The 27,797-nt window shown below is 43.4% G+C and overlaps 1 protein-coding gene across 5 annotated transcripts in view; it reads right to left on the reverse strand.

Moving 5' to 3' along the window:
* The window catches only part of LOC147433502 (putative acyl-activating enzyme 16, chloroplastic), a 210,340-nt gene that overhangs the window by 99,221 nt on the left and 83,322 nt on the right, over positions 1-27,797 (reverse strand). The gene's annotated exons all lie outside the window — the stretch shown is intronic.

Below are 27,797 nucleotides of genomic sequence, written 5' to 3' on the forward strand. Positions count from 1 at the left end.
GTCGTCTATTCTACCTGTACTTTCAAGACACAACAAAGGGGAGAGGGATACAGGCTGCTAGATTGCACCTGTATGAGAAGACCGACACCAGATTGGCCCCTAACTTAGGCGCCCCTTTCGGTATTTCTTTATTGTTCAAAAGAGGGAATAAATGTTGTGGTTCCCTACAAGCTGCCCCGCACAAAGTTGGCTGAATTTCCACTGTTCCAGCCCGATTTCGGTAGCATAACCGTACTAGGACCCTTCACAGTTAGTATTCCCACGCATTGAATGACTTTCCCGACGCATACGGGCACTTTGAAAACCTGGCGAGAATCTGCAGCACGCTGAATTCTCTGTTTTCAGCCCCGAAAATGCGCCAGATCACCTGTACAACAATCCCCTTGCGTCCCCAAACCTCCTCGGGATATTAAGGACGGTTTAGGGCCAAAACCCTAAACCTGCAAAAATACACAGCAGGCTGTAATTTACTGTTTCAGGCTCCGTTTCGCGTGCCGGTCACATCCGTAGCAAGTCCTCAAGCTCCCGCACCTGTAGGGCTACTTGCCCTTTGAATTGGACGAGATTTCTGGCGTGAAACCTCTCCGAATTCACTTGTACCTGCGGGGGGATTAGCCGCTAGCTAATCCAGTACCTGTGCAAGAGGCTCTTGCCTCGGCAATCGTGCATGAACCCACACAACTGTACATTGGTCAAATGAAGAGCCCACTAGAGGGGCATAACATACTGCCAAAGGGGAGAGAGAGGGCAGTGCGTAGCGTGCAGGGCATCACTCCTGGCACCGCACTGTGCATAAGAGGGAAAGCAAGCACTCCATAGCTCTTAACCTGTGACAGAAGCTGAAAATGAGCCTCTGCCAGCTTAAAAATCAGCGCCCATTTTTATGCATGAGGAAAGTGCACCAGAATGTGCCACTTGGCACATTTACAAGCATTTTCCCGTTTCGGGGTTGCCGCCTAAAAATCTCCCAACCGGTTGCCCAGTTGACTTCACGGCAGAGTAAGAAAATGTTCCCCTCGTCATTCCGGAGGTAATGACGCAAACACATTTTCAGGTCCTAAAATAGCAGTTCCCTAAATTTTAGGAGATGCTGCCATTGTATCTTTCTAGGTCATCTGACCCCCTTTGTACACTGCAGCCACACCCAGAACTGAAATGTAGCCTCTGTAGCAAACGATTCCAGTTTGGCTAGTCAATGACCCCACTTTGGCTAACCATAGTCTTTGTCCAACCTTAGTGCTCTCTTGCCCTCAGGCCTGGACTCCCTCTGGACAGTTCCACACTAGCTATGCAATGCAGGGCAGTTAGATTTCCCGAGGGGTGTTTCCAAAAAGTGAAAGTAAATAGATAATAAGAAAGAAATCAACAAAAAGGATAGATAGTAGTCACACGCTGGTGACATACCCCCCTCTTGAAATCTCAAACGTCCTCGTTTGCATCTATGTCGTACATGCTTCCAGTCAACACTGATGTATTCAACAACTGTCGACACATATACGACACATACATGCTCCTTGTCAACCCTGGTGTATTCAACACCTCGTCGACACGTGTATTGCTTGCGTGTGAGCACTGTCCCAATGACATAGTGGTAGCTTCGCACTCTGCCATTGCTTTGAGTCACTAACTTTCAAATGACAAAATGATAGCCACATATTTTGCCACTGTCTTATAGTACACGTTGGGCCCAATAACACTTTCGAGCATACCCAAACCGACAGTTTAAGAATGCAGTTACACATGTACTCTTTAATAGAAGCAATTACTGTATCCTTGACAAACTGACAAGAAATACTCACTTCTATAGCACTAACCAAACTTTTGGACATTCCATAAGAGCAATTGCCAAACTGACAATCTGTACAGCTCTAACATTCATGTAACATGTATTTGATTTGAGCTCACTTTAAATACCATGTACATCATTTGTTTCACAAGCCATTGTCACACTGACAATCCATGTAGCTTTGAAACTCAACGAGTCAAGTGAGAGACGGAAGTGAAAAAATAGACCCGCTGGTCTCTACACCAAGACTATGCACAATGGCCTCATCATGGGGAATACACAATAGGGGCACCACCTAGCAAGATATGCGGCTAGGACGCATACATATACACAATGAAGCATGCATGGAAAACAATTTCAAGATCCACGTCCAAATGTGGAATGGGGTGGTCGGAGAATAAGGTGAGAGGAGTGGTGAGTGAGTGAGAATGGGCTCGCTACGCGTGTATGTAGTAAGGAAGATAACGAGGTCAGGGATACATGCAAGTATGTATGCTCACTTCTCATACAAAAGGTGGCGAATCCGCACACCTTAAGATGGAAGTAGCAAGATGATAGGAATATGAGAGGGAGAGAGAGAGTGTGTGTGTGGTGGCGAATCCGCACACCTTAACATAAGCAAAAAAATAAATAAATAAATAAATAAAATGGCAAGGAACAAGCATATACCATACTCACAATGAGATGTATCCAAAGCGACACAAAGTATGGCACCAAGATGGAGTGTGTTGATTGCTTGCAAAAGATGAATACAATAGGTAGCGTATGGCAGGAAAATGAGAAGGGAACGAGATCGTAGGAGGCATAATGGAGAGATGGGAGTTGATGGCGAGGAATATCATGAGTGTGTCCACCCTTCATCTTCTTGAAATTGTGCCTTCAACCCTTAATTACAAGTGGTGTGGAGGTGTGGTGCTCATCTTTTGTGCATGGTGATGGTGATGATGATGGTGTTGTGATTATGTGATTAGGGTTCATGCTACAAGCATGTAGCACAAGAGTGTGTATGGATAGGTGTGTGTGTGTGTGTGTTCTCCCCCCCAAGTGAGCTTCATGGCCTCCTTATATAGGGAAGGAGGGAAGGATTTAGCAATATTTCTATTTGAGGTGAGTGTCCCACTTTGGTGACTAGGAAAATGGGGTGCATGTGACTGTGGCTCCCATCTTGTCTCCTCATTATTTAAAATACCAGAGTCAATAGAGAGAGAAAAAGAGAGAATGTGGGTAGGATGTAGAGGATAGGAAATATTTACAATAGTCTAGCTTTGGATAGACATAAGCTTATTAGGGAGAGAAGAGAGAGGTAAGAAAATTATAAGAGAGGTTGTCGAAGGTGGATATTTGTTGATGAGGATGGATCCTCCAAAAATGGTGATAGAATTACTCTAAACTAGCCAAGACCTCATTAAAAGAGCCTTGTCCCTTGTAATCATGCTTGAAGACTTGTAGAACCATAGCCATTCTAGAAGGAAGAAAAGTGGGATGGCCTGTGTCACCATTACACGAGAAAACTGGGGTCCACTACAAAAATCATATCTCCGTGTTCATAACTCCAAAAATTCTGAAAAAAAATTGAGCTAAAAGTTGAGATCACGAGCTACATCTTTCATGTTGAACGCTCCTTCAGATTCGGGGTTCTTCTTTACTTAAAAAATTCAGCCAAATAATGTATTATTTGTGGTTGCAAAAGTCTTTTGGTGGTCCCCTTTGAGTGGACTTCTCTCTTACCTTCAAGTGTAAGCTCCTTCATGTGTATGAAAACATGACCTAGAGTGTTGAAAAGATTGGCAATCATCTAGATGGAGGTATTATTGAAATTTGAAAGTGGGGTTGAGGTTTGAAAATGAAAACTAGTGAATAAAATATTTGGTAGAGTGGAATAATATACATACATGAAAAAAAATATATTAGAAAATACTAGAATATATATATTTAATATTTTTAAGGTCAAAAGAGAGATCAACAAAGAAAGCTTACTTATTATGCTACATCGTGATTGATTAGCATAAGTATTATTTATTTAATAAAGGCTAAAACGTTTGTGAAAAAAGAAGAAAAAAATCAAAAGTAACTTATATAATGGGAAATATTTTGATAAAAGGGCAAAAATATATGGGGGGGTTCCCATGCATGGAAAAGCTTTCCTCATTAGCCCTCCCCCTAAGGCTAGAGGTATTCATGCCTCTAGCGTTGTACCTGATTCTTCTTCAATTGAGGTGGAGGAGTCTCCCTCCTCGGGGATTTCCATCATAGGTGTTTGATCAAATCTCAAAAAGTATTGCTTCAACCTCCATCCATTGACACGTGTTTTGTGGAGCCTACCATCTGCATCCATCAATCGGTAACTGCCATTGGCGTAGCGCTTTCTAATGACAAATGGCCCTTCCCATCTGGGTGAAAACTTTTTATCCTTCCTAGTGTCAAACCTGTTATCATACCGTAGGACCAACATACTTTTCTTGAGACCTTTTGCCCTAAGTCCCTTGTTGAAGGTAAGTCGACGTTGCTCTGCCTGTGCTGCATAATAGTTGATAGCATCTTCTCTGTCTAGTTGAAGCCTCTCTAGATCAAGAATGTGGTTGTGGAGATGAGCATTAGGACGTTCCACCTGCCCAGCTAGCACCCTGAGACTAGCCAATTGTACTTCAATGGGTAAAATGGCTTCCTTACCAAACACCAAGTGATATGGTGTGAACCCAAGGGATGTGCAAAATGAAGTGCGATAAGCCCAAAGTGCAGCCATAAGATGCTTGTCCCAATCACTTTTGTGATTGTTTATATGCTTAGTGATGATCTTGCAGATCATACCATTTACCTTTTCCACCAAACCATTGCATTGTGGGTAGTAGGGAGTTGAGTGTCGTCGTGAGATACCTAACTTCTCCATTAGCTCTCCTACAAGGTCTCCTCTAAAACCTGGTCCCCTGTCAGAAATCATTTCAAGAGGAGTGCCAAAACGGCAACAAATGTTTTCAAATACGAACTTAGCCACTTCCTTAGCTGTAATCCGGGTGGTGGCAACTGCTTCAGCCCACCTGGTCATGTAGTCCACACCCATGATGATATAAAATTTACCTGATTGGCTCCTTGGCAAAGGCCCAATAGCATCAATTCCCCATTTCTCAAATGGTCCATATGAGATTATAGGAGTCTGTGGCTCATATGTGAGCCTCCTATCCCCTGCCTTTTGACATTCCTTGCATGTTTTACACCAATGATGCACATCCCTATGTAGACTAGGCCATACAAACCCGGCTTGTAGAATCTTTCTACTAGTGATGTAAAGTGCAAAGTGTCCTCCGCAAACACCATCATGGCAACTTGAAATGATTTCAGTGATCTCTCTAAAGAGAGGTACACGCCTAAGAATTTGATCCTTACCCTTGCAGTAGAGGTCGTCATTGATAAGGCGGTATTTTGTTGCCTTGCGCACAAGCCACTGCTTTTGGCCCTTAGTAAGATCCTTAGGACACTCTCCTGTGTCCAAGAAACTCATGATGTCAGGCATAGCATCGCTACCTTGGAAGAGAGGCAGCTTCAACTTGATAGCACCCACCACTGAAACATCTTGCAACTTCTCTCTAGCTAGAGCATCTGCTTCTTGATTTTCTGCTCGAGGGACATGATGTAATTGTACAACTTGAAATTTCCCTAAAAGTTCCTTGACTTTGCGCAAATGGCCTAGCAAGATATGATTTTTACAAGCCCAAGTTCCTTGTATTTGTTTTATTAAAAGCATGGCATCACCAAATACATATAACCGTTGAATGCCCTGTGTCACACACCACTCTAACCCAAGAGTTAAAGCTGCATATTCTGCCTCATTGTTAGAGTGAGAATCCAAGAGATTCCCAATGGAGAAAACCTTGTCCCCTTGCTCGTTGAAGATGACAATGCCTGCTGCAGCTTTGTCCACTTTCCTCTTGTAGGCTCCATCAAAGAAAAGAGAGTGAGCCTCCTCTACCTTAGGGACTTCCAGCACGGGTGTAATATCTTGATCATTTGGCTTTATCTTTAGCTTCTTTTCATAGTGGCGATGAGTGAGAATACCTCCTAGACTGGCCCTTGTGGAGTTCTCCACTTGCATTGTGTAGTCAAACTCTTGTAGCCTTGTGAGCCATTTGGAAATCCTAGAAGAAACATCCATGTGCTGCATTACATAAGGAAATACTTCTTCCATTGTTAAGATTATGAATGGTCTAGACAATAAATAAGAGCGAAATTTGGTGGTAGCAAACATTAATGCAAGCACCATGTGCTCCACTGCCGTGTATCCCTTTTCTGATGGGGTCATCATTCGACTAGAGAAGTAGATAGGACGCATGAAAGAAGTTTGAGGATCCTTTTGCATCAATACAGCCCCAAGTGTGTCATTGCCAACACTAGGGTTTACATAAAATGGCTCGTCCCACTTTGGAGGTGCTATGGTGGGAAGTGAAGCTAGAATTTGTTTTACCTCATTGAATTGTTGTTCATTTTCTTCACTCCAAGTGAAGATCTCTTGATGGGTAACTTTTTGTAAAGGGAGAACCACTTGGGAGAGCAAGTGAATGAACCTACTCAAATACCTCACCTTTTGAAGAAAAGAGACCAATTGCTTTGTTGTGGTGGGAGAGGTCAAAGCCACCAAGGCTTGAACCTTGCTTGGGTCAGCTTCAATGCCGTTGGCCGAGATCACATGGCCAAGAAGAGTAACCTTGCTTTCACCAATGTGGCATTTCTCCACATTGAGTTGGCCACCCAAAGCTTGTAGCCTAGCTAGACCTTCATAAACTTTCTCCAAATGAAGAGAGCGAGAGCTATAGATGCAAAAGTCATCAATAAAAACACGGATTGATTTTCCAAAGAATGGCTGAAAAACAAATGTCACATATCGCTGAAAAGTGGCTGGAGCATTAGTGAGACCAAAAGGCATAACTCTGTAAGCAAAACATCCCCATGGTGTGATGAAGGTTGTCTTCTTTTGATCTTCTTCAGCGATGCTAATTTGGAAGTAGCCTGAGTAGCCATCACATACCGTGTAGCGCTCATGTCCTGCTACCTCATTGAGTATTTCGTCTTGAAAAGGAAGAGGAAAATGGTCCCTCTTTGTGGCTGCATTAAGAGGCTTGTAATCAACACAAACCCTCCACTTACCATTCTTCTTTGGTGTGACTACCACTGGAGAAACCCACTCTGAGTCTTCAACAGGATAGATAAAACCGGCTTCTAGCAATTTCCTCACCTCTTTGAGTAGGGCGTCTTGTTGAATTACTCCTAGCCGCCTGAGCTTCTGCACTACAGGTTTACTTCCCTCCTTGAGCTTAATGTGATGTTGAACTACTGTGATGCCAGTGATTTTATCATATTCATCAATGAACAATGTGGTAAAATTACTTAGCATCAAAATATAATCTTCACGCTCCTTCCCACACAACTCACTAGAGAGCATTTGATGTAGCTTACTTGCTTCTACCAGAGGTTGTATACCTGGTGTCTCCCCTTGGCTTGATAATGAGGCATCAGGTTGCTCCATCTTCTTAGGGTCCTTGAGAATGATCCCCATCACCTCAATGCTACTGTCACTTTCTTCACTCACTGTTGACTCCTCCTCTGAAGCGGTTGAAGATTCACCACTAGAAAACTCATCCTCGGAGGTTTCTAGATCCATGTCGCGTTGTTGACCTATCTTCATGTCGTAAAGTATTGGCCTTCCTTTTGCATCCTTCATCTGGATTATGCCGGTGTCCCAGTCCTGCTTAGCTCTCATAGCCATAAGCCAAGGCCTCCCTAGAATGATAGGATAGCCCTCCCCTTTGTGTGGCATGACAAAGATGTCCACATCTACCTCGGTGTTGAATGCCTTTATCCTAACTGCATTTATGACACCAACACATTGAACTTTTAAATTATTTGCCATTTTGGCTCGGCATGGTGCCGGTCGACTCACCTCTAAACCCAAACGGTGCATCATTTTTTCACTCATGACGCATATTTGTGCGCCACCATCGATGTAGATATTGGAGATGTGTTGCCCTTTGATGTAAGCATCCATCACTGGTAGTTTGTCGTCTAGATTCCTCCCAGAGATAGCCCCAGCTATCTTTGGCTTTGGTCGCCTTGTGTTAACCATCTTTGTCCATTGTCTCCTCACCCTAGGTGCTAGGTGGAGTAACTGGGGCCAGGTGATTTTTGGGCACTGCACAGAAACATCTTGAACCAAATCATATGGTTTAGAACATTCACCCAAAGAGAAATCTACAATGTCAATTTTACGTCGTGACTTGGACGGCTTTTTGCTAGATTCCCCTTTATTCTTCATCTTTTCTTCCTTTTGAGAAGATTCACCATGCTTAGCGCGTTTTACCCCAATGGCATCTACTCCTTTAACCTTGGTCTTATCCTCCTCCACTTTCTCCTTTCCCTTACCTTCAAGACTGATGACGCTTACTGTTTGATTGCCAACTGGTGGTGGGGGTAAGGGTGGAATGAGAGGTTGTGGTGGTGGTGGTGGTGGTTGTGGTTGAATCGGTGGTTGTAAGATTTGCATGGGTGGTGCTTGTCGTGGTGCCCTCGGTGGTGGTGGTCTTGCTCTTGGTGGTGAAACCTGGTTTTGTCTGGCTCCTCTGTTGAAATTCTGCCTCCTTGGTTGTGGACAGTAGTACATGCCATGACCATCCTCCCCACAATTGTAGCAATGGTATTCTTGGTTTTGCCTTCGTTGTCCTCTCCCTTGCTCTTGGTTGCGATTGTATGCATGCCCTTGTTGTATCAAATGGACTGAGAGATTCTCAAGTTGATTGGTGATTCGGTTGAGCAGGTCTTGCTTGAGCAGGTTTTGCTGATCTTCAATTGGTTCTTGTGGTTGAATCCTCTGGGCGACTGTTGTAGGTGGTGCTAGAGGCGGTGGGGTCCTAACGGCTTCCTCTCCATCGATATTCCTCGCTTGTAGGTGCAACTTCTTGTCTTTAAGGCGGGCCACTTCAACTGCTAGCTCATACGTAGCAGGAAACCTTCCCTTCACCTTCTCTTTAAGAGTTGGCCATAACCCAGCCACAAACCGATCCTTCTTTAGGAAATCAGGTGCCCCCTCATCCTCTCTTAGCGATGCAACCCATCACCCCCATAAATCTACAAACTTTGACTCATATGATGCGTATTCCAGCATATTGCCCTGCTTCAACTCTGTCAACAATTGCCATAGTTTCTCTGATGTTGTGCCCTCTCCAAAACGCTTGACAAAGGCTGCCCTTAATAAGTCCCACCGTTCCTTGGTTTCTTGTGCCAAGGCATTGTACCATGATCTTGCCTCCACCTTCATTAGAAGTGGGAAGATGCGCAAGCGCGAAGCATCATCATCTCTCGCAGAGATGACACATGCTATTTCCAAGTTGTCTAGAAAGTTTGCAGCATCCTCGCCCACCTTACCAGTAAAGGTTGGAAATGCTACACTTGCCATGATTACTGAGAGAGAGCTAGAAAGACACAATTCTTAACTTGCAAAATTTTTTCTTCTTTACAAGGAGGCGTGTATACCCTATTATACTAGGACATAGATTAAAACTTCAAACGGTACATTGCCTTGTACCAAAGGTAAAACAAATGGTTGATCTGATGCCAGAACCTCAAAAAACCGCTCCCCACCCGGCATGGTGTCAATGACGTGCTGGTAGTGAATCTTCAAGTCCAATATTACCTTGATTGAGCGTACACGTGTTGGTATGTGTGATCTGTCTTGAGGTAGGTTGTCCTGATTCATGTGAAGCTTAGAGGTGCTTAGTCACTGTCCAAGCTTGTAGGAGAGGGTGGTGTTCTTTCCTGAAACAAACTCAGTAGATCCCTAGTTTCTCTAGTGAGAGTGTGAGCCAATGCTTCTGTTATTTGTGCTGCAGCATCAGGTGCGACTTGAAAACTGACTATGATAATTACCTCGGTGACTTGAGTTACCCGATTCTCAAAGTAGAATAGTATTGATTCTCTATTGTGCAGAGCTCCTTCCATTTTGTTGTTGTTGGTTGGTTGTAGGTTGCGGACATGGTTTCCACCTCCTCCTTCTTCTTCTTGGCACTTGGCCTATGTATATCCACTGGGTTTGGCGCGTTGGTTGACTCTCCCACTTCAAATCGATTACCGTTACGCCTGGCACTCGAGCTTCGATGGAGATGCGGAGTTCGTCTAGTTGTGCTTGGAGCTCTTCTTCTTCTGTCGTCCAGTTAGAAAATCCTTCATACTCATTCATCCATTCACAATAGTTTAGGGTTTTCAGTCTTGTAAACTGAAGGGTTTCAAGAGCCCTCCTCAGTGGAGGCACCAAATGAGAGGCGGAAGTGAAAAAATAGACCCGGTGGCCTCTACACCAAGACTATGCACAATGGCCTCATCATGGGGAATACACAATAGGGGCACCACCTAGCAAGATATGCGGCTAGGACGCATACATATACACAATGAAGCATGCATGGAAAACAATTTCAAGATCCACGCCCAAATGTGGAATGGAGTGGTCGGAGAATAAGGTGAGAGGAGTGGTGAGTGAGTGAGAATGGGCTCGCTACGCGTGTATGTAGTAAGGAAGATAACGAGGTCAGGGATACATGCAAGTATGTATGCTCACTTCTCATACAAAAGGTGGCGAATCCGCACACCTTAAGATGGAAGTAGCAAGATGATAGGAATATGAGAGGAAGAGAGAGAGTGTGTGTGTGGTGGCGAATCCGCACACCTTAACATAAGCAATAAAATAAAATAAAATAAAATAAAATGGCAAGGAACAAGCATATACCATACTCACAATGAGATGTATCCAAAGCGACACAAAGTATGGCACCAAGATGGAGTGTGTTGATTGCTTGCAAAAGATGAATACAATAGGTAGCGTATGGCAGGAAAATGAGAAGGGAACGAGATCGTAGGAGGCATAATGGAGAGATGGGAGTTGATGGCGAGGAATATCATGAGTGTGTCCACCCTTCTTCTTCTTGAAATTGTGCCTTCAACCCTTAATTACAAGTGGTGTGGAGGTGTGGTGCTCATCTTTTGTGCATGGTGATGGTGATGATGATGGTGTTGTGATTATGTGATTAGGGTTCATGCTACAAGCATGTAGCACAAGAGTGTGTATGGATAGGTGTGTGTGTGTGTGTGTTCTCCCCCCCAAGTGAGCTTCATGGCCTCCTTATATAGGGAAGGAGGGAAGGATTTAGCAATATTTCTATTTGAGGTGAGTGTCCCACTTTGGTGACTAGAAAAATGGGGTGCATGTGACTGTGGCTCCCATCTTGTCTCCTCATTATTTAAAATACCAGAGTCAATAGAGAGAGAAAAAGAGAGAATGTGGGTAGGATGTAGAGGATAGGAAATATTTACAATAGTCTAGCTTTGGATAGACATAAGCTTATTAGGGAGAGAAGAGAGAGGTAAGAAAATTATAAGAGAGGTTGTCGAAGGTGGATATTTGTTGATGAGGATGGATCCTCCAAAAATGGTGATAGAATTACTCTAGACTAGCCAAGACCTCATTAAAAGAGCCTTGTCCCTTGTAATCATGCTTGAAGACTTGTAGAACCATAGCCATTCTAGAAGGAAGAAAAGTGGGATGGCCTGTGTCACCATTACACGAGAAAACTGGGGTCCACTACAAAAATCATATCTCCGTGTTCATAACTCCAAAAATTCTGAAAAAAATTGAGATAAAAGTTGAGATCACGAGCTACATCTTTCATGTTGAACGCTCCTTCAAATTCGGGGTTCTTCTTTACTTAAAAAATTCAGCCAAATAATGTATTATTTGTGGTTGCAAAAGTCTTTTGGTGGTCCCCTTTGAGTGGACTTCTCTCTTGCCTTCAAGTGTAAGCTCCTTCATGCGTATGAAAACATGACCTAGAGTGTTGAAAAGATTGGCAATCATCTAGATGGAGGTATTATTGAAATTTGAAAGTGGGGTTGAGGTTTGAAAATGAAAACTAGTGAATAAAATATTTGGTAGAGTGGAATAATATACATACATGAAAAAAAATATATTAGAAAATACTAGAATATATATATTTAATATTTTTAAGGTCAAAAGAGAGATCAACAAAGAAAGCTTACTTATTATGCTACATCGTGATTGATTAGCATAAGTATTATTTATTTAATAAAGGCTAAAACGTTTGTGAAAAAGAAAGAAAAAAAATCAAAAGTAACTTATATAATGGGAAATATTTTGATAAAAGGGCAAAAATATATGGGGGGGTTCCCATGCATGGAAAAGCTTTCCTCACAAGGTAGGTTTCAGATCGAAGGCTTAAGGTAAAGTGATAACACAGTTGGTGACTCTGCAAGTTCACCTTCGTCCATCCACTTAGCATCTATTGGTGGATAGTTTCTGAACTTTACCAAGTAACGCCTAGCAACCTTGCCTTTCACTTTTCTTTCCTTATGTGCCAGAATCTGTTCGAGGACCAAGATCTCGTCAAGTTTCTCGACTTCCGGCTGATCTTCAACTGGCATATCTTCTGGCACATCACCCACATAGGGTCTGAGAAGACTCACATGAAACACATTGTGAATCCTTCCAACTGTCAGGCAATTTCAGCCTATATGCAACATCACTGATTATGTCGCACACTTGAAAAGGCCCATAGTAACGCATGCTGAGCTTTGGAAACAGTCTTTTCTTGCCCTTCATCTTCTTTAACCTTGCCTTTTCAAAGCGTAAAAGCACCCAATCACCAAGTGAATATACCACTTCACGACGGTGATGATCAACTGCTTTCTTTTGCTTTGCCTGAGTCTTTTCCAAGGCCACTTTGACCTTCTTGTACATTTCATCCATGTCCTGAACATACTTATCTGCTTCAAATATCTTGTTCTTTGTATGCAGTATGGGAGGAACTTTTTTGCCACCTTCAACTATCTCAAAGGGTGCCTTGCCAGTTGATGAATGCACTGTATTATTGTATGCATACTCCACCAATGGCAAATACTGCTCCCACTTTCCTTTATGCTCTGACACATAGCACTTCAGAAGATCTAGGACAGTAGAATTTGCCTCTTTTGATTGCCCATCTGTTTGAGGATGAAATGACGAAGAGAATTTGAGCGTGGTGCCCATATTCTCAAACAAGCCTCTCCAGAACAAACTTGTCATGCGTGGATCACGATCGCTAAGAATCGACTGTGGCATGCCATGATACTTGAAAATATTGCTCATAAACAAGCGTGCCATCTGATCTGGCTTTATCTTCTTCCTGACAAGAATAAAATGAGCCTGCTTGCTAAATCTGCAAATGATGGTCCAAATACCATCGTTTCCTGTCTGCGTTCTCGGAAGATCAAAGATAGAATCCATAGCAATACTTTCCCATGGTTTATCTGGAATAGGTAGTGGTTGCATAACCCTCGTGGCTTTTGCCTGTCAAACTTGACCTTCTGGCAAATTAGGCATTCTCGCACAAAGGCATCCACATCCCTTCGCAATGTAGGCCAATGGAAGAATGTCTCAACCGCTTTAACTGTAGCATCGATACCACGATGCCCTGCATACGGTGGGACATGACTCTCTTCCATAACTTTGCGTCGCAATGGCTTTGTGACACACAATCTGCAATGCATCATCATGAACCCATCTTTGAGAAGATAGTGCTCATGACGTTGTCCATGCATTAGCTGTTCGAAGACCGTTGCAAAATCTTCATCATTTTCATAGTGTTCCCTCCTATCATCAAGTTCATGATGATAAGGAATTGACACAACTGAAATTTGTGGCTTCCTTGACAAGGCATCAGCCACAACGTTCTTCTTGCCTTCCACATGCACAATCTGAAAATGGAACATGGACAAGATATTTGCCCATCGCATATGCTTCTCAGATAACTTTGTCTGTGTCAAGAAGTATTGCAAGGTCTGATGGTCCGTTTGGACAACGAAATCTGCACCTAGCAGGTAGTGTTTTCAACTTAAGAGCGCATGAATCACAGCCAGTAACTCTTTCTCATAGACCTGCATGGTCATCTCTGGCCCTCGCAAAATTCTGCTCTCATAGGCTACTACTCTACCATCTTGCATTAGCACTGCACCAATGCTACTACCGCAGGCGTCACACTGGACCACAAATGACTTCCTAAGATCTGGCAACACGATGATTGGATCTGAAGTCATGTTTTCCTTTAGGAGATTAAAGCTGAAATCTCTTTCTCTGTCCATCTAAAGGTGACTGCCTTCTTTTGAAGAGCATGTAAAGGTGACTGCCTTCTTTTGAAGAGCATATAAAGGTGAAGCAATCTCAGTGAAAATTCGGATAAACCTTCTGTAATAGGAGCATAGTCCCAAGAAACTTCGGACATCATGCACCGTCTTCAAATCTGGCCATGACTTGATCGCTTCAACTTTTGCAGGATCCATTCTGACACCATCCTATGAGACAATGTGTCCCAGAAAGTGGATCTCTTCCAGAAAAAATTCACTTTTCTTTGCATTGATGAGCAACCTATGATTGCGTAGCTCTTTGAACACAATGGCCAACTGATGTCTATGCTCCTCTTCATTCTTTGAGTAGACTATCATGTCATCAAAGAATGTACCAACAAACTGCTGGTGTGGACAGAAAATTCTGTCCATCATCCTATTGAACGTAGCAGGAGCATTTGTGAGACCAAAGGGCATCACTAAAAATTCGTAAAGGCCAAACGTCGTTCTAAAAGCAGTCTTGTGCACATCCTCTGATCTAATGCGGATCTGATGGTACCCACTCTTTAGATCTATCCTGCTAAACATAGCTGCTCCTTCTAATTTGTCCATAATATCATCAATTCTAGGTATAGGGAACCTATTCTTGATGGTATTCTTGTTCAGTGTACGGTAGTCGATGCACATACGCCATGAGCCATCCTTTTTCTGCACCAACAACACTGGAGAACAGAATGGAGATGAACTGGGCTGAATCAGCCCCTTTTCTAACAGCTCCTGTACTTGGCCCATTATCTCTTTCTGCTGAGCCGCACTAACCCTGTAAGGAGGCTTATTTGGTTGGCTACTGCCTGGCACCAAATCTATCGCATGGTCCTCGGGTCTCTCTGGCGGTAATTGAGATGGTAATGAATCGGAGAAACAGTCACTATACTGTTGTAAAAAAATTGACCTTTCTTTATCCAACATAGATAAATTTGATTCATCACAATCTGATACTTCACGTGCAAAAACCAAGTACGCAGAAAGATGCTTTTTCATTACAGAAGTAATAGTAGAAGCTGATACAGTGGGAATAGACTTCCCTTTAAGCTTTACATCCAAAATGTGAGTCTTTCCCCTGCTTTGTACAGTGATCTTTTTGTTGTAGGCATCCGTGATTCCCTGTACACGAAACAACCAAGGAATACCTAGCAACACATCACATCCGTCCAGTGGCATGATGTAAAATTCTTCAGCATCTACATAAGACTGGATATGTAGGCGCAACTTTCCAATGATGGGTGTCACAGCCTCTGTATGGCCAGGACATGCCAAACCTGCCTCTGCTGTATCCCCAGCTCTTCAGGTCTGATTCCCAACTTTGAAGCCAATTATGGGGAAATGAAGTTGGCTTTGGCACTTGGATCAAAGAAGATAAGCATTGTTTGATCCCTGACCTTTCCCCATGCTCTGCAAAGCTCACTTGCATCTGAATTTGGCTTGTCGCCCACCATATCTGGCACTAGACCAACCATGGGCTTCTTTCCTTTCTTGTCCTCCTTGTCTTTAGAATCAGCTGGCATTTTCTTTGTAGGACAATTGTAAGCAATGTGGCCAGGCTGCTCACAGATGAAGCATTTGTTCTCTGACCTCAGGACCTTCTTTTGCTCTTCCGACTTACAAGGAAAACGTCTTTTCCATTTCTTCGCTAGTCCCTTTTCTGATTCAGCCGTACCTTTGTCTTTCCCTGCGTTGGCTGGCTCCTGAGTCACTTTCGGAGCCTCCTTGGGAACATACTTCTTTGCTGAATTTTTCTTGGCTGATCCTTCCTTGACGCCAGTATTGAATTCGCAATCTTCTCCCTTGAGCAAACCATTGTCAGTGTTTGCTACCTCGATGAGCTGCGTCAAAGTAGTGACTTTGGTCTTCGTGCAGTATTTTCTCAATCCTTTAGGTAGGCCACAACAGTATTTTTCAATCTGTTCTGTCAATGGCACAAACCAATAGGAAGTTACTGGAAGTAGAGCTTTCCAAAACTTTCGATTGTAATCATCCAAATTCTTGCAAGTGGCAGCATTAAGCTGGTGCCATTCTATCATGACATCTGCTTCGAAATCATCAGATAACCATGCTCCTGCAAAAATCTGCTTGAAATAAATCCATGTGGACGGAGTTTGCCCTTGGAGCAATAAAGTTGTCCACCATTGTCCCACATTCCTTGTCAAGAAAGTGGCTGCCTTGCGGACCTTTGTAGCCTCTGTAAAGTTTCCCCCTGCATAGGCCTTGTCAAACTGCTGGAGGAATGAGAGAGCCTTCTTCTTGTTATCAAACCCTGTAAAGGTCGTGAAAGTCACACCTTTGCTACCTTCTCTGTATGGAGTTGGCCTCTCCAACGGCGTTAAATTGTCATATGGAAGTGACTGAAACATGGAAACACTATTAGGGTTCATTTGTGTTCCCTGACCGCAATTAAGTTGACCTGGAAATGCCATATTTGGCTGCTGATTTGTAATTCCAGCCATACCAAAATTTGCCTGTGGCATCCCAAATTAGCCCTGAGTGCTCTGAAACCCTGGTAGCATGCCCGTGACACCATACATGGGGTTAGGCATCATCGTTTGAGCACTCGCGAACACTGTTCCTGGCGTGTAAAACTGATTTCCAGGTGCATGACCAGCCATACTCTGGAATACCGATCCACCTCCAAAATAGCCAGGGTTTACTGAAGGTGGTGGGAAGACCTGTTGCATTGCCTGTAGGTTGCTTCCCTGCCCATTAGAACCAGCTATAGGCTGCTGAAAAGTGGCTGGCTGAACTGGTACAGATTGAAAGACTGGCATCTCAGCCACCTGTTCTTGCACTTAGGCACAGGTTGTGGAGACTGCATGTTCTCCGTCAAGTGTACATGTGTTTCCATTGACTGTGCAGTATGAATCACCTGTGCTCGAGCCTTAGTAGGCTTTTGAATATGATCCAATGACCCAACTTGCTGAGACGGAACAGGAGGTTGCAGAAAGGCTAGAAACCTCGGGTTCTGCATTACTTGTGTGAACATAGCCACAGCAGTGGCCAACTCAGTCCTGAATATATCATCATCCGTCTGGGGTGGTCTTGACGATTCACCCACTTCATGTGTCTGTTGACCCTGTGAAGAGGAAACCTCTTCAGTCACATCATCTGGTCTGTTAGCCATAATTGCTATTTCCTGTGTCTGGTCCATGATCCCCTGTGTCTTCAAGCCCAACCTGACCAAGGCTCACTTCTATGGGAAAAAGTGATTTAATCCCGTCGATGGAACCATGAAACCGGCCTGTTCAATCCAAAAAGGGCGGTAGACTTTACTTCAAACCTTGATTTAGCTTTCACCCATTATTAGTCGTCTATTCTACCTGTACTTTCAAGACACAACAAAGGGGAGAGGGATACAAGCTGCTAGATTGCACCTGTATGAGAAGACCGACACCAGATTGGCCCCTAACTTAGGCGCCCCTTTCGGTATTTCTTTATTGTTCAAAAGAGGGAATAAATGTTGTGGTTCCCTACAAGCTGCCCCGCACAAAGTTGGCTGAATTTCCACTGTTCCAGCCCGATTTCGGCAACATAACTGTACTAGGACCCTTCACAGTCAGTATTCCCACGCATTGAATGACTTTCCCGACGCATATGGGCACTTTGCAAAACCTGGCGAGAATCTGCAGCACGCTGAATTCTCTGTTTTCAGCCCCGAAAATGCGCCAGATCACCTGTACAGCAGTCTCCTCGTGTCCCCGAACCTCCTGGGGGTATTAGGGACCGTTTAGGGCCAAAACCCTTAACCTGCAAAAATACACAGCAGGCTGTAATTTACTGTTTCGGGCTCCGTTTCGCGTGCCGGTCGCATCCGTAGCAAGTCCTCGAGCTCCCGCACCTGTAGGGCTACTTGCCCTTTGAATTGGACGAGATTTCTGGCGTGAAACCTCTCCGAATTCACCTGTACCTGCGGGGGGATTAGCCGCTAGCTAATCCAGTACCTGTGCAAGAGGCTCTTGCCTCGGCAATCGCGCATGAACCCACACAACTGTACATTGGTCAAATGAAAAGCCCACTAGAGGGGCATAACATACTGCCATAGGGGAAAAAGAGGGCAGTGCATAGCGTGCAGGGCATCACTCTGGCACCGCACTGTGCATAAGAGGGAAAGCAAGCACTCCATAGCTCTTAACCTGTGACAGAAGCTGAAAATGAGCCTCTTCCAGCTTAAAAATCAGCGCCCACTTTTCTGCATGAGGAAAGTGCACCAGAATGTGCCACTTGGCGCATTTACAAGCATTTTTCCGTTTCGGGGTTGCCGCCTAAAAATCTCCCAACCGGTTGCCCGGTTGACTTCACGGCAGAGTAAGAAAATGTTCCCCTCGTCATTCCGGAGGTAATGACGCAAACACATTTTCAGGTCCCAAAATAGCAGTTCCCTAAATTTTAGGAGACGCTGCCATTGTATCTTTCTAGGTCATCTGACCCCCTTTGTACACTACAGCCACACCCAGAACTGAAATGTAGCCTCTGTAGCAAAGGATTCCAGTTTGTCTAGTCAATGACCCCACTTTGGCTAACCATAGTCTTTGTCCAACCTTAGTGCTCTCTTGCCCTCAGGCCTGGACTCCCTCTGGACAGTTCCACACTAGCTATGCAATGCAGGGCAGTTAGATTTCCCGAGGGGTGTTTCCAAAAAGTGAAAGTAAATAGATAATAAGAAAGAAATCAACAAAAAGGATAGATAGTAGTCTCACGCTGGTGACAGCAAGTGTCCCTTCAAACTTAAATGAGGAAAATTTGCGAATTCCTGCTTTCGATGTGGCAAATTCGGTCATATGCAGTCTGAATGTTTGTAGCCGGTCTTGCAACCCCCTCCTTCTGTTGTTCCCTCATCCATCTCTATCCCTACACGTAAACCTACGCGTGAAGTTAAGCAGAATGGAGTCTCTACTGCTAAGGTGGTTCCGAATGTGGAAAAAGGGGAAGGCAAGACATCGCAACTCATTGATCCAGAAAATGGGGCTGTTGCGGAAGACAAAAATGTTGGGCCTACTGATGTTAACTCATGGGTGGTGCCTAAAAAGTCAATGAAGATTCGCACCCCACTCTCTTCTCGTAATTATGTTCCTCCTGTTCTGCCAACAAGAATGCATCGTTTAAGCAACTTCCTTGTAATGACAATCGCACACTGATTGAGGCATGGGAAAAGGCGATGCACTCTTACAAAGATGTACTTCTTGGAGAGACTTCCACCCCCCATGTAAATCCTATGGACACATTTCCTGCATTGACCCAGAGGATGGGTTCTTGTATGGATGTAGCGGATGGAGATGTGTCTATGGGAACCTCTACTTGATTTATATGTTTGTTGCCTCTTGTACACATGATTCCCAATGCAAAGTCACATAAAATGCATCTCATACAATGTGCATGGGTTATGTAACCTTGATAAATGGCGACTGACCTGGCACTATGTACATATATGTAGGGCAGACATAGTTGTTTTGCAAGAGCATAATCAGCATGAGTTTGCTGGTCAATGTTCTTATGTTGCCGATTATTGGATTTTGTATGCTCGCTTGCAAGATTTCTCAGGATTATTGATGCTAGTTCGTCATGAGCTTCAACCTATTTTATTGCATAACGATCCGCATGGTCGGTGGATGGTGGTGCAATGCTTGTTGAATGGTCAAGTATATGACTTTGGAGGTGTTTATGCATATACAGCCTCTGGGCAAAGAGCTACTTTATGTGGCGAGATATCTCTTCTCACCCTTGGACCTCCATTTTTTTGTGGTGATTTTAATAATACCCCTGATACGAATGATACTACCACAGGCAATTCGCATATGTTACTTGCGGAAAGGCAAGATTGGGATCATCTCTGTCTCTGCTCGGATGACTGATCTATGGCATTATTTGCATCCAAATGCTCCTGGATTTACCTTTCAGCATGTTGCTCATTCTTCTTATCGAGCACGATTGGATCCTTGGTACTTGCTTAATGGGCAACAGTATGAAGAGTTTGTATGTGATATGAGGATAGATTCCACCCTGCAGTTATCGGCCATTATCCTCTTTTGATTTCTTTGTACTTTGGGCACTCTCTTCGTGATCGGCCGCTTCCTAGGAACGTTTGCTGCATGTTTACAATGCCTATCTTACTCATAAAGTTTTTCGAGACATGATTGCTAACATTATTCCACCACTGCTTGCTCACATGCATCTTGATCCGGATGCTGCCTAGTATTGCTTTGTCATGAGGGTGCAAAGTGTTATTCATGCCTATGGCACGCATTATGTGCAGTGCACTCGGGGGGATGTCGTTGATGCGAAACAGGTATGTCAACGTCTGCAAGAATTGACTGACATGCAGCCCCTTTCTAACTCCGAACTGGCGGAGTTATGTGAGGTATGTGTGTATTCAGCATAATGATAAGCGTAAAATTGCTAAATGGAAAACGCGTGCCCATCAATAGGCTTTAAAGGTTGTGCTTCGAAGCAATTTTTTAAGCGTCTACATCATACAAGCGTCTCACAAGCAATCAAGAGAGTTATGCTTTCCTCGGGTGATTGGACTTCTTCGAAGCAGGAACTTGCTGATGCTATGGTTTCGCACTATCGACAAGTGTTTGCTGCTCCTTAGCCAACTTCAGCCTTCTGCCAAGCGCGGCAATTATTGCTTTCTTATGTTCGTCCGATCTTGTCTTCGCAAAATGCACAATGCCTTGAGGATACATTCACCGATTCTGAATTGCATAGAGCATTGCTTGCTTTGGGCTGATGGCGATCTCCTGGTTGGGACATGCTTACTGTGGAATTTTTCCTCTCCTTTTGGGATGTTCTCGAACAACCACTACTTTTCATGATAAATGCGGCATGGGAGAAACAAGATTTGCCACTATCATGGAAAGAGGGTTTACTTAAATTGTTGCCTAAGCAAGCGCTTTGCGAGAAATTCTCTCATTGGCGGCCCATTACTTTGATGCCGGTGGTTTACAAGATATTGGCTAAAACGTTGGTGCATCGCATTAAAGACTATCTATTTACAGGACTTCATCAAGCTCAGTATGGTTTCATTCCACGTCGTCAAATCATGGATAATTTGGCCAATGTTATGATTGGCATACAGTATGCAAAGTACACTAAGCAAGATGTGCTGGTCATGCAAGTTGATATTGAAACGGCCTTTGACACTGTGCACTGGGACTTTATTGCTGCCACGATGAGGTATCTAGGGTTTGGTCCTAAACTGGCTAATATGGTCTATTTCTTGTATGCTTGTAGTACGTCTTCAGGGATCCAAGAAGGTGAGTTGACAGAGTCTTGGCCACTTGGTTGTTTGGTTAGGCAAGGTTGCCCCCTTAGTGCTTTCTTGTATGCTATTGCCACTCACCCCTTGTTGATGTATCTTGATCACTTGACATCTACGGAGCGTCTTCATGGCTTGCAGTTACCCTCGGGTCATACCTTTATTGGGCAGGCTTAGGCGGATGACTTGTTGTTTATGCCTCGCAACCAACAGAATGATGTCCAAGTGATTATGAAAGCTTTGAAATTGTTTGGGATTGCGGCTGGCTTAAAGTCAACTTTCGTAAATCGAAGCTTCTGCGCTTCGTTTTTGCGATTGGCATAGTTAACTGTGGCCAGGCGAGATTGTTCCTCCAAATGTGGTCACCAAGTATTTGGGGTACCCAATTGGATGGAATGTCACACTCAAAAAGTGGATTGGGTTATGCAACGCTTAAATGCCAAACTGCATTACTGGAAGTTATCTACTTGGCCACTGCATGTTCGCCTACAAATCGTTCAAAGTATCTTGATGGCATATGTTCAGTTCTTTTTGCCGCTATTGCACTGGCCATGCCTCTGTCTTGATTCTCTTATGTCAGACATTTTGTCTCATTTGTGGCGAACTCATGCACACAAAAAAGGCTTGCATCTGATGTCAATGGAGAAGCTTTGTACACCCAAACGCTTCGGTGGTCTAAATATCTTGGACCTGCATAGGCATGTTCTTGCTAGAAAAGTTATGATATAGCCTACACTTGCGCAACAAACTTAGCCTTGGACTCTTATGTTTGCATACTTGAGTCAGCATGTTGTTACGTCCTTGTTTGTTTACTGGCAATCATCATTTGGGAGGTGGTATTTTGTCAGATGGACGGGCATATTCATAGATGTCCTCTTGCATCCGCTTTGCTCTCTGCTTGGAGAGAGGTTACGATTCATTTATCATGGAATGCTCGACGGGAAGGAAATTCGCTTTGTTTGGAGAGTCTTCATTGGAGTCGGGCTTTCTCTCTTACCTTGGTTGACCGCTCGCCTCGCCAGGCATTCTTCCTCTCTTGCCGTGGCATTCGGGTGGTTGAGGATGTGGTGGATGCAACCGGACTCACTTTGGAGTTTCCCTTTGCCGCTCGCCAATTTGGATTGGACATGCATTATCGTCCGTTCTGGAGAGATTTGCAGCAAATGCTGGTCGATTTTCTACCCATTCTACCTTTGCCTGATGGTGATCGCAAGTCTGACTGGAATCTTCGGGAAACGCCCTTTCAGGATATTTCTGCCGGTCGAGTTTGTGCTCTTCTTCTACTGCAACCTTGGCTTGCTAATCATTGTAATGCTCTTTGGCGCATGCATAAATCTGTTATCTGGTGGAGGAAGCTTTTAACTGCTTTGTGGAAAAGCCATTTGCCTTTGAAGGAGCCGGTGTTTCTTTGGCGTTGTTTGCTTGGGGTGCTCCCGGTGGGCACTTTTCTTAGGACGCGCCGTATCCGCCCTTCTTCTTGTGTTTGTTGCTCGACTGCGGAAGAGGATGTCTGCCACTTGTTGTGGGATTGTTGCAGTACTCGAGATTTCCTTTGCCGCGTATCAGCGTGTTTGCGGCTCTGTTTTCTCATGACGGTTTTCCATAAACGGTTTTGGGCATTTGGCATTTGCTCGCCAACATTGCAGCGTTTCGCGGTCTTCTTCATGTGGGTTAGATTTTGGGCTTACTGGACCCTATGGCGACAATGTAATGGCTATATGCTTCATCGCATTCATGCAGATCCCTTCCCGTTCTTCAAGCTTTCTCTTAGGCAATCTTTGCAATTCGCCTTGGAAGTTGGTGATATCACCGCAGATGCTTTTAGCCAATTTGTACAATCGAACACTTATGTGTTCCTTCCCTTGTACACGATCTTTTTGGTGGGTTTTCCTCGCTTTGAGGTATCCCACTAGTAAATTAATCAAATTGATTTACCGAAAAAAAAGTGTGCGTGTAAAAGAGAGCAGGCAATCTGTGTGGCGTTTCTCCTGGGATTTTCTTCTCCTTCTCTTCATAAAGGGTGTGGTAGTGGTCTCCTCATATTATGGCACAGAAAGCAGTATGCAAACGCACGAACAGGTAGATTTCTCCTCAATGGATGCGGAAAATATAATCAAAGAATGTCTGTCAAAGGATTTTGCGGATGCCCAGAGTGCCCGAGAAGGCCATGAACCTACCACTGAAGTGATCACTCCCGTTCAAGAACGTAAGCATCTGGTTTCCCATTATGCTTTGAATGCCATTATCTTGTTTTCCAAGTAAAATGCCCTCTGCACAACATGCAGGTCAGTCGGTTGATTTCTACTTAAAAAACGAGATGTCAGAGGGGTATATTTTGGTGTGCGAGGCTTTTATGAGGTCTTGTTGGCAGACATGGACGCTCGTCGCAATTGTTGGAAAGATCACCTTGTTTTTCAACATGCAAATGACACATGTATTGTTGTGGGCACTTACTAAAGATTACCAGAGTTTGATCCACCATGTGTCCAGTTTGGGTGGAAATAGTGGGATTTCTACGCACATAGAAGCACTTCCTATCTGTTTCGGCTGCTCAGTTAGGCAAAGTGATATGTCCCCCCAAGTTGGATACTAGTGCTTTGGGATACAGATAAACCTATACCTATAAGAATCATGGTCAATTCTGGTGATCCAATGATAGGCAAAAGGCCTTTTAAACTCAAATGGGGGAAATTTGCAGGTGCATGTTTTAGTTATGGTGAATTTGGGCATATGCAATCCGAATGCCTTGAACCTCTATTGAAACTTCCGCCTTCTACTATTCCTACATTTGGAATTTATGTTGCCCCTCCCTCTTCTTCGTCCATGAAGACAAAGCTGGGGGATTCCAATGAAAACATGTAGCCTCAACAAGATAAAGACAAAAAAAAGCTCCAATGTACAGTCTAGCGCAAAGACTGACACCAAAGGTAAAGCCAAATTGGTTGATTCCAATGATGGTTGGCAAACTCTACGTTTTCCACCTGTATCAAAAAATTATGTGCCTGCTTTAGATGGGAAAAGTGGTGGGAACTTGCATCTGTTTCTCATGATCACAAATTGCTAGTTGAAGCGTGGAAGAGTGGTTCACTCTTACAAAGATGCTTTGATTGGTTCCACATCTGCATCGTTCATTATGCACCGCCCTTCTTTGGAAGGAATGCATGTGGATTCTTCTTTACTAGCTGTTGGCATGGATGCAGATGTGCCAATGGTCACTACTTCTTGATGTTCTCTTCCAATGGTTCTCATGTAAATATTGTACAGATGCATTCTCCTCTAAGATGTTTCACATATAATGTGCGCGGGTTGTGCAACCATGGTAAGTGAAAGCTAACTTGGCATTATGTATATACATATAAAGCAAATATTGTGGTATTACAGGAGCATAATCAGCATGAGTTCGCTGATCAATCTTCGTACTTTATAGGATTTTGGATTGCTTATGCTGTCACTAGTACCTATTCGAGTGTGTTGTGGATGGTACGACATAAATTGCACCCAGTCTTGGCCCACAATGGTTTTCGATGTTTTGTTCAGGAGAACATTTTGGAATTTGCCGGTATACATGCTTATACTGCTTCAGCCCAAAGAAGTCACCTTTGGCAAGATTTAGCCAAATACCCCTGGCGTTCGCATGCATTTTGGTGTGGGGATTTTAATAAAGCACTTGCAAACACAGATAATATATCTAGTCATTCACGTATATTAAGCTCTAAGCGTTCTTCTTGGGATAATATGGTCAATGATGGTTATTTAGGATTTGTCGGCCATTACTCACTCTTCAGAGAGGGGTTATACTTTTACTCATGATGCGCACTCAAAGTATCGAGTACGGTTGAATCGGTAGTATTTACTAGGTACTCAGCAATGTAATATGTTTGCATGTAATATGAAGGTTGATCGTTTCTTTACCCTATCCGATCATTTCCCTCTTTGGCTACCAATTTATTTTGATGCATCTCCTCATGATTCTCCTCTTCCCCACAACCAGTTATTGCGTATCAATAATGCATATCTTTCGCACCAAGCCTTCCAAATTTTGGTTGAAGTAGTGATTCCTCCTCTTGTCTCTCATATGTTTATCGATGTGGATGTGGCTTGGTATCGTTTTGTTATTTTGTATACAGACAGACATACAAGATTATGGTACATGGTACATCCAACAGCAAAGAGGAAAGGTGCCAGCAGATAAGGCCACCTGTCAAGAGTTACAAAGTCTTGCAGATTCTAGACCGCTTACTATTTCTAAGCAAGAGACTTTATGTGCTCCTAAAGTCTCTTCGATGCATAATAACAAGCAAAAACTCAGAAAATGCAAGGTTAGATCGAGACAATACGCTCTTATGGATAAAGGTTGTTCATCAAAACAATTTTTTAAGCACTTGCATCATTCGCAGAAATCTACATGCATTAAGAATTAAGCTCGACTCTGGACAATGGACTACCAATAAAGTCCAGTTAGTAAATTCCATGGTGGATTTCTATGGTGGATCACTTTCAACGGGTTTTTTCAACTCGTGCGGAGCCCTCGCAAGAGATATTGCAAGCCAGGCAATTTCTATTGTCGTATGTACATCCTATATTGACAGTGGTTGATGTAGATACACTTGAGGCTGACATTACTAAAGCCGAACTGCATGGTGGTTTGTTACATCTTGGTCATTGGAAATCTCCTAGATGGGAAGCACTTCTATTTTTCATGATGAATCATCCATTGAATACACAATCTTTGCCGCAATCATGCAAAGAAGTCCTAGTGAAATTGTTGCCTTAGGCCTAAGCAAGCACTCTGTGAATGCTTTTCTCATTGGCGTCCGATTACACTTATGCGGTCATCTACAAATTAATATCAAAAATGATTGTCACACGCATTAAAGATCTTTTTTTTTTGTGGCATACATGCCACTTAGTATGGATTCATTCCTCGTCGACAAAGTAAGGATAATATTGCTAATGCTTTCATTAGCATTGAGTCTACAAAATATACAAGACAAGATGTACTTATCATGTAGGTTGATATAGAGAAAGCATTTGACACTATTCATTGGGACTTAAATGCACAGATCATGGCGGGCTTGGGCTATGGTTTCAGAATGTGTTATGTGATCTCTTTCTTTATGTAATATGAACATAGTCAATCTTCGAGAATAATCGATGGTGAGATTACTCAGTAGTGGGATCTTGGTCATTCTATCAGGCAAGGATGTCCTTTAAGTGCCATGTTGTATGCTATTGCCACTCATTCTCTATTGCTTTATTTGGACACCTTGACGGCATCAAGTCAATTATATGGATTGGAACTACCATCTCGCAATCATTTTGTGGCACAAGCGTATGCTGATGATTCCCTATTTTGGCTAAGAAATCAACCTGATGATGTTCGATGAAGCCTTGCAAATTTATGGGTCGGTTGTTATCTGCACGTGAACTTTCGAAAATCTAAACTTTTGCCATTGGATCAGATTGATTGGCATTCAATACTATGGCCATGTGAGATAGTAAAGCCGGATCAGCTTGTGCGGTATCTTGGATACCCTTTGGCTTGGTCAGTGAACAATGACAAACGTTTGGATTGGGTTGAGCATAATATTAGGTCTAAATTGCAGCATTGGAAATTGTCTACCTGGCCGCTATATGTAGGACTCAAAATAGTGCAGTCCATCTTGATGGCATACATGCATTTTTTTATACCATTGATGCATTGGCCACCTCGTCATCTTCATGCTTTCATGTCTCGGATTTTGGACCATTTTCGGTCTACTTACTCCCACAAAAAAGGGTTGAGACTGCTTGCTATGGATAAACTATGTACTCCAAAGCATTGTGGTGGTCTGAATATTTTACATTTGTGTTCTCATGCTATTGCAAGGAAGGCCACGCTATTGGTACTTGTGAAATAAAAACAGCTCTGGATGCTCATGTTTGCTTTTTTGTGTTCTCAATGAGCACCTCCTTGATTGTTTTGCTCCTTTGTGAGATAAGAAAAAGTCTTTTACCCTACCTTTGTCGTTCACAAAATCATTTCCCTTGCGCTTTCTCTTCTCTGTCTACATGGGAACCTAGCTTTCTCTTCCTTGTCTGCAGGAGAACCTAGCTTCCAACGGTTGTGGTGGTGGAAAGCCATTGACCATTGTCCAAATTGAAGTTGTTGAATGCTTCCACTGCCTTAATGTTACAGACGGTCATCGAGGCCTTCTGTTCTCGATTAGTGCTTCTTCTACAACCTTAAGTTGAACAACACGGAAGAGAGAGAGTGTGTGTTTAGTAGTGTCGTTGTGCGCAAAGAGCATTTAGTGGAATGTAAGCAGAATAGTTAGAAGGGCACAAAGCAATGGGTTCATGTTGATAATGTGGTTGATGCGGATGGTTTGGTTCTTTCCTTTGCCGCAGTTGGCCAAAAGTGGAATTTGGGAATGCATCATCGACCAATATAGAGAGCTATTAGTAAGCTTCTTACACCTTTTCAGCGAATTCCTTAGCTTGAGATTATGGAGAGTCTACAAGATTGGTGTTTTGAGCGCAAGGGCTACTACTCCTTTGGTTTCCATGCGCTTACTG

Source organism: Adiantum capillus-veneris, chromosome 19 (assembly GCF_014529385.1).
Source record: "Adiantum capillus-veneris isolate H3 chromosome 19, ASM1452938v2, whole genome shotgun sequence".
NCBI lineage: Eukaryota > Viridiplantae > Streptophyta > Polypodiopsida > Polypodiales > Pteridaceae > Adiantum > Adiantum capillus-veneris.